Genomic DNA, 7,484 nt, shown 5'->3' with positions numbered 1-7,484 from the left:
TCATGCCCTCCCATGTGTCTGTTGTGCTTGATGGCACCTGCAGGCTGCATTTGGGAAGGTATTGCCACCCCAATACCCCTGGGGTTCAAACTGGGATGGGGTCTTCTCCCAGCGTTCCAGTCTGGAGGGCTGTGATTCGGGCTCTATTGGTTCAGAGCCCCCCTTTTAACCTGGGCCACCCTCTGGAAAGGCTCCTCTATGCTGGGCAAGGGTCCTAAAGCCGTTTTCCCCTTGTCCCGGGCCTTCCTCCCCCTCTGACAGGGGTCACAGGATCGGCAGTACTGTCGGACAGTAACAAAGAACCCAGGCCAGTAAAAGCTCCGTAGCAGCCTCTGCTGGGTACGCCAGGTTCCCTGGTGCCCTGAGAGGGGAATGTCATGGGCCCGGCACAGCAGCTGGCGGCAATACTTCTGGGGTACCACCAGCTGCCTCCTGATCCCCCCTGACTCCATTTTCCCTGGGGGAGCCCATTCTCGGTACAGGAACCCCTTCTCCCACAGGAACCTTTTCCGGCCACCTCTCCCCATGGTCTGTACCGTACTGAGGTCGGCCAGGTCCCTTATCTTCCGCAAGGAGGGATCTTTCTGCACCTCGGCCTGGAACTCAGCAGCTGAGGAAGGGATGGGGAGCAGCTCCCTCTCGCTGGCTGGGTCTGAGGCCGCAGCCTCTCTGAACTGTGGCCCTCAGTGCCCCCTCCCCTCCGGGGTAGGGCCCTGCGCCTCGGGTAAGGCACCCTCCCTGTTGTCAGGGCGCCGTGCCCCTCACCAGCTCTGGCTACGGGTCACAACCAGGGCACCCTGGGGGTTGCTTGGCCAGTCCTCCAGGTCCCCCCTCCATTAACATCTCAGTGGGCAAATGGTGGTGCACCCCCACTTCCTTGGGGCCCTCCTTCACCCCCCATTTCAGGTGTCCCTCACCACGGGCACCTTGAATGGGGTCCCACCCACCCCCATCAGGGTCAGGTAGGTGTTGGGCATCACCTGATCTGGAGCTACCACCTCGGGCCGGGCCAGCGTCACCTCAGCGCCCGTATCCCAGTATCCATTGACCTTCCTCCCATCCACCTCCAGGGGAACAAGGCACTCGCTCCGCAGGGACAGCCCCACGCCCACCCTGTAAATGGAGAACCTTGAGTCTGGGGCATCCGGCCCCCCAGAGGAGCTGGCCTGGGGCCCTCCCCCCTCCTGAGCAGTTGATAAGCTGTCAGCCCTGCTTGCCTGGGAAGCCTGCCCCTCGTCCGGCTGGGTCTCTATCCAGTTAACCCTGTGTGGGTTCGGTCTGCTCAGTCTGTCCCTGAGCCTGGGGCACTGGGTCCGTATGTGGCCTCTCTGGGCACAGTGATAGCAGCCCATGTCCTGTTGGTCCCCTCGAGCTGGTTGGTTGGCCCTGAAGCCGGATGTTCCCCTTGGGAAGGGATTCTCCATATTCCCCCTTTGGGAGGTTCCAGGGTGACTCTCTCTCTGCATCGTGGCAGGCCTGTTCCTTTGGGACTCCTCCCTGCCACCCCCTGACCGGCTCTTCACAAACTCATCGGCCAGCCGCCCGGCGTGTCACGGGTTCTCTGGCTTTTTGTCCCTCAACCACAGCCTCAGGTCGGATGGGCACCATTCACACAGTTGCTCTAGTACGATCAATTTAACCAGGTCCTCCTTTGTCTGGGCCCCATCTGCCCACTTGCTGGCGTATCCCTCCATGCAGATGGCTAGTTGCAGATATGAGACCTCAGGGGTTTTATCCTGACTTTGGAACCTTTCCTGGTACATCTCAGGAGTCAGCCCAAACTCACGTAGCAGGGCCTTTTTGAATAGTTCGTAGTCCCCTTTCTCCGCCTCTTCCAGTCGGCGGTACAATGCCACGGCTTTGGGGTCCAGTAAGGGGGTAAGGACCCGGAGTCTGTCCGCAGGATCAACCCGGTGCAGCTCGCAGGCCGTCTCAAAGGCATCCAGGAAGTCATCCATGTCCTCCCCCTCCTTACGCTGGGCCAGGATGCACTTATCAAAGCTCCATGCAGTCCTGGGTCCCCACTCACTCACTGCAGCCGGGGGCTCGCTGCCCCTCAGCCTCGCCAGCTCCAGTTCATGCTGCCTCTGTTTCTCCTTCTCCTCCAGCTCATGCTGCCTCTGTCTCTCTTGTTCTTCCTGCTCCTCCTTTAGTTCCTGCTGCCTCAACTCAAGCTCTTTTAGTTTTATCTCCTTCTCCCCTTCCAGCCGCCTCAGATCCAGCGATGGGGAGCTCTGCTGGGAGGATCCGCTGCTGGCTGCGGGGGTCACAGTGCCCTCAGTATTCACTGGGCTCCTCCCAGCCCTTCCTCTAGCATAGGAAGGAGGGGTCTCGGGAAGCCCTCAGCAGCCGGTTGACCACTCCCAGCTGGGACAGACACCGGTGCCTGCGCTGCATTTGCCAGGCTGCTTCCCTGAGACACAGGGATCAGTTCATTCGCGCGATCTCCCTCCTCCAGCTGGGCAATGAGCTGTTCTTTGGTGAGCCTCCCACTGCGCAGCCCCCTCTGCTTGCACAGCTCCACCCGGTCACTCTTAAGCCGCTTGGCATACATCTTCCGGCTGGCCACTCACAGGCCTGGGTGCTCACCGCTCCCCACAGTTTCCAGGGAGACCCCTAGTGTGCCAGCCCTTCTCGAGGTCACCACCTCTCTGCCTGGGTCGAGCTGCAGACTCCTCCACCCCTGGGACCACTCTCTACAATCCCCAGGGGACCCTGTTACTGCAAAAGTCCTTCTCGCTGGTCACACACTCCCAGGGGTTAATCGTCCCCTGAAACCGTCCCTCTCTGAGCCTTCAGCACGCCTGGTCCCTGTCAATCCCCCTTTGTTTTACTGCTCCCCAGTCACTTACTGCATGAGCACCATCCACAGGGTGCAGTAGATCCCACCGCTACCACCAGTTGTCACGGAGTTTGGGGGAGACCAGGCCCTGCACCCCCGGCCTCCTGCAATTCACCATGACTCTCAGCCAGCCAGTAAAGCAGAAGGTTTATTTAGACAACAGGAACACAGTCCAAGGCAGGTCTTGCAGGTACAGACAACAGGGCCCCCTCAGTTAGGTCCATCTTGGGGGCGGGGCAGGGAGGCCAGAGCCCCGTTGGGAGGCCAGAGCCCCCTCTGGGCTCCCCTCCATTTCCTCAGCCAGCTCCAAACTGGAACTCCCTCCAGCCATCTCCCTCAGCCGCCCCCCCCCCCGGCTCCTCCCCCAGCCTTTGTCCAGTTTTCCGGGCAGAGGTGTTACCTGGTGTGATGAACTGGGACTGTTCTTAATGTGATCTTTGAATGCTGAGTGGGGAGTGTTGGCTGGGAAGGCAGGGGAGTGTGGCTAGGACGGTCTGCACGGGGGGATGGGAGACTGGCCTTGAGGGAGAATACCTGAGCATGTAATGTGAGAACCCAGGAAGGGGTTAGAGGCCAGGTGACACTTTTGCCTGGGAAACCGAACAAAGGCTGGGGAAGGAGATGCTGGGGGAGAGAAGAGTTTTTTCAGGAGCTGGCTGGTGAAATGGCTGGGAGGCAGACGGGACTCTGACCTCCCAAGGGGGCTGTGGTGCCCTGGGACCCCAAGATGCACTTAATTGGGGGGGAGGTCCTGTTGTCTGTGCCTGCAAGACCTGTCTTGGACTGTATTCCTGTCGTCTAAATAAACGTTCTGCTTTACTGGCTGGCTGAGAGTCATGGTGAATCGCAGGAAGCCAGGGGTGCAGGGCCTTGTGTCCCCCCACACTCCGTGACACCTGGCCTCCAACCCCCCTCCTGGGTTCTCATGTTACGTGCTCAGGTATCCTCCCTCAGGGAAAGTCTCCCACCCCCAATGCAGACAGTCCCAGCAAAACTCCCCTGCAACCTTCCCAGGCCAATACTCCCCACTCGGTATTCAAAGAGAACATTATGAACATTCCCACTTCATCACACCAGGCTGCTCCATACCTCAGCTGCCACACCGGGACAAACAGCTGACCCCAGAGGCCACAGATCACTGGGCTGCCCTGGAGCGAACCTCTCGTGAAGCCCACCCAGCGCCGGCCCCAGGAGCTGTGCGGGACGGGACCTCTCAGCTCACGGCAAAGAGCTGGTTCCCCAGAGCCAGATGTGTCATTCTCCCAACACGCCTCCAGCCCTCCCTCTTCCCTCTGCTGCTTCCCGTGAGGAGCTGCTGGGCCCAGGCCTGCCACGCTGTAATTCCTAACGCTGGCCCACCAGCCTGGCAGCTCCCCATGGCCCAGAAAGCAGCACTCATGCGCCCGCTCCTCCCCAGAGCTGGCTGCAGGGACAGCTCCAGAACCGAACCCTGCCCCTCGCACGCTGCCCCCGTGGGCTGGGGGCTAAGGGAGGGGTCGGTACGTCCTTCTCGCTCTCTCCGCTGGTCTCTGACGCTCCTTCGGGGGGCAGGGATAAGGCACCCCCCCCCAAAGGCCTGGGCTATCCGTGTGTGTGTCGTGTGCTCTGGATCCCGCCCCATCCATCTCTATTCCCCCCGCCCCGTCCCGCCCCGCGGGTTCCCTCAGCTGATGTCTAACGATGGGGGCTGAATGTCTCTGTGGTGCTGACCCTCGTCTCTGGGACATGGCTGGAGAAGGGTGCGTGGGGAGGGAAAGAACCCAGATACACACACATCCCATTAGGGTGTGATGTCTCTGATATGCCAAGCAGGGGAAGGGCCTGGGGAATCCTGTTCTTTGTGCCCCAGTTAACCAGTGCTCGTATGACGTAAGCAGGGCGGGAGAAGCCCCATTGGGAGCGTGCCCAACCCACGTCGTTTGGTGGAGACTCACACTCTGTCCCTGACAAACAGCCTGAGGTTGTAGGGCAGCACAGCGTCAGCCAGCGGGTGGGATGCAGGGAGTGTGTAACCGACACTCACCCTGACACTTTCCCAAGACAGCACATTAGCCCTTCACAGGGATTTGTATGAGACATGGGAGATGTCATGGGGCAGAGGTGAGTGTATGGGAGCCTGGGGAAGCCCTGGCTCTCCTTTAACATGCCAACAGGATTGTAACCCAATGCTCCCAGATTGGTGAGGCAGGATTTCCCTTTACAAAAACCATGTTGACTCTTCCCCAACAAATTATGTTCATCTCTCTGTCTGACAATTCTGTTCTTTACTATAGTTTCAACCAGTTTGCCCAGTACTGAAGTCAGGCTTACAGGCCTGTAATTGCCAGGATCACCTTTGGAGCCCTTTTTAAAAATTGGTGTCACATTAGCATCCTCCAGTCATTTGGTACAGAAGTTGATTTAAGTGATAGGTTACACACCACAGGTAGTAGTTCTGCAGTTTCACCTTTGAGTTCCTTCAGAACTCTTGGGTGAAAACCACCTGGTGCTGGTGACTTGTTACTGTTTAGTTTATCAGTTTGTTCCAAAACCTCCTCTAATGACACCTCAATCTGAGACAGTTCCTCAGATTTGTCAGTTAAAAAGAATGGCTCAGGTTTGGGAATCTCCTCACATCATCAGCTGTGAAGACCGATGCAAAGAATTAATTTAGTTTCTCCGCAATGGCCATATCATCCGTGAGTGCTCCTTTAGCATCTCAATTGTCCAGTGGCCCCACTGGTTATGTAGCAGCTTCCTGCTTCTGATGTACTTAAAAAAATTTTGCTATTGCTTTTTGAGTCTTTGGCTAGGTGTGCCTCAAATTCTTTTTTGGCCTTGTCACGGACTCACAGATGGTGCCCACTCGTGGCCCTGTGCGGTCTGTGGGGGGTGCCCCTTTCAGTGAGACAGCTCTTCTCCTGGGGGTCCACTCTCTCTCGGGGTCAGGCCCCTCCACCTCCTGGAGCTGCACCTCTCTGAACCTTAGCACATCTGTCTCTGCCATGGGCCCCCTCAGGGAGTCCACTCGCTCTGGATTCCCCGGGCCTCCGCCCCCGAAGGGGACGATGCAACCCTGTTCTCTAGACCAGAGTGACTCTCAGCAGCGTCACACAGGAGGGTTTATTGAGCATTGAACACAGCACAGGAAACTCTCAGGGCCTCAGGCCTGGCCTCCCTCAGCCCAGCACATCCCAGTCTCCCTGTATCCAGGTGGACTCTGCCTGCTCCCCCCTCCAGCCCAGAGCCCCCCTGCTCCCAGCTGGGCATCTGAGATCCCCGGCCCCAGCTCCCACCTCTGTCCATTGTCTTCTCTCCAGGGAAACAGGGTCGTAAACCAGGGCCTCCTCTCCTCGCTTCTGTCCTCTGGCTGGAACTGGCTGGTTAGGTCACGGGGTCCTCTCTCTGCAGCCCATTGTCCTCCCACTGGCCAGAACCGGCTGCGTCTCCTGCACTGCGTCTCCGGGTCGTCAGGTCATCAGTTGCTGGGGTCTCCATCCTCCAGGCCATCGGCTGGGGTCCCAAGTTCCCTCTCTGGTCCTCTGTAACAACAAACTCCCTCTCCCCTCACCTCGTTAAACCAGTAACACCCAGGGACACTGAGTCCCACCCCCTCTGCATGCAAACCATTGGAAAACAAGGAAAAAACAAGAAAATTCCCCACTTCGTCACATCTCTCCCCCCTTCGAGGCTGAATGGAGCAGGGTCCCTTAGCCAGTGATCTGGGGAAGTTCAGGGCCCCCACCCCATGGTACAGCATCGGCTATACCCTTGGCCCTCCCCCTCCCCCTGGCACAGTCCTCTTGACTGCACCCCCCTGGACCGGCGGTGCCCCCTCTCGGAGGGCTTTCACCCAGTTGACACCCCGCGGGTTCTGCTTGGCCGCCATTTCCTTCATCTTCAGGCAATGTGCCACCTTGTGTCTCTTTTGGCCACAGTAATTACATTTCAGGTCCCTCAAGTCCCACCTTGGAGAGGTCTCGGGGTGACTCCCCTTCTGAGTCCCCGAGGTGGGTCTCCCTCTTGCCCCTGATCTGCTGTCCACAAAGTTCAACTTTCATGATAAAGAGATTGCACTACAGTACTTGTATTAGGTGAATTGTAAAATACTATTTCTTTTTTTTTTTACAGTGCAAATATTTGTAATCAAAATCATAATATAAAGTGAGCACTGTACCCTTTGTATTCTGTGTTGTAACTGAAATCAATATATTTGGAAATATAGAAAACATCCAAAAATATTTAAACAAATGGTATTCTATTATTGTTTAATCGCGCGATTAATCGTAATACATTTTTTAATCGTGCGATTTTAATCGCAATTAATTTTTTTAATTGCTTGACAGCCCTGATTTCTACACTTCACTTGCCAGAGTTTATGCCCCTTTCTATTTTCCTCACTAGCATTGAACTTCCACTTTTTAAAGGATGCCTTTTTGCCTCTCGCTGCTGCTTCTACTTTGTTGTTTAGCCACGGTGGCTTGTTTTTGGTTCTCTTACTATGATTTTTAATTTGGGGGACACATTTAAGTTGAGCCTCTATTATGGTGTCTTTAAAAAGTTTCCATCCAGCTTGCAGAGATTTCACTTTTAGCGCTGTACCTTTTAATTTCTGTTTAACTAACCACCTTATTTTTGTGTTGTTCCCCTTTCTGAAATTAAA

This window comes from Trachemys scripta, chromosome 12 (assembly GCF_013100865.1).
Source record: "Trachemys scripta elegans isolate TJP31775 chromosome 12, CAS_Tse_1.0, whole genome shotgun sequence".
Taxonomy (NCBI): Eukaryota; Metazoa; Chordata; order Testudines; family Emydidae; genus Trachemys; species Trachemys scripta.
Note: the sequence above shows the minus strand (reverse complement) of the source record.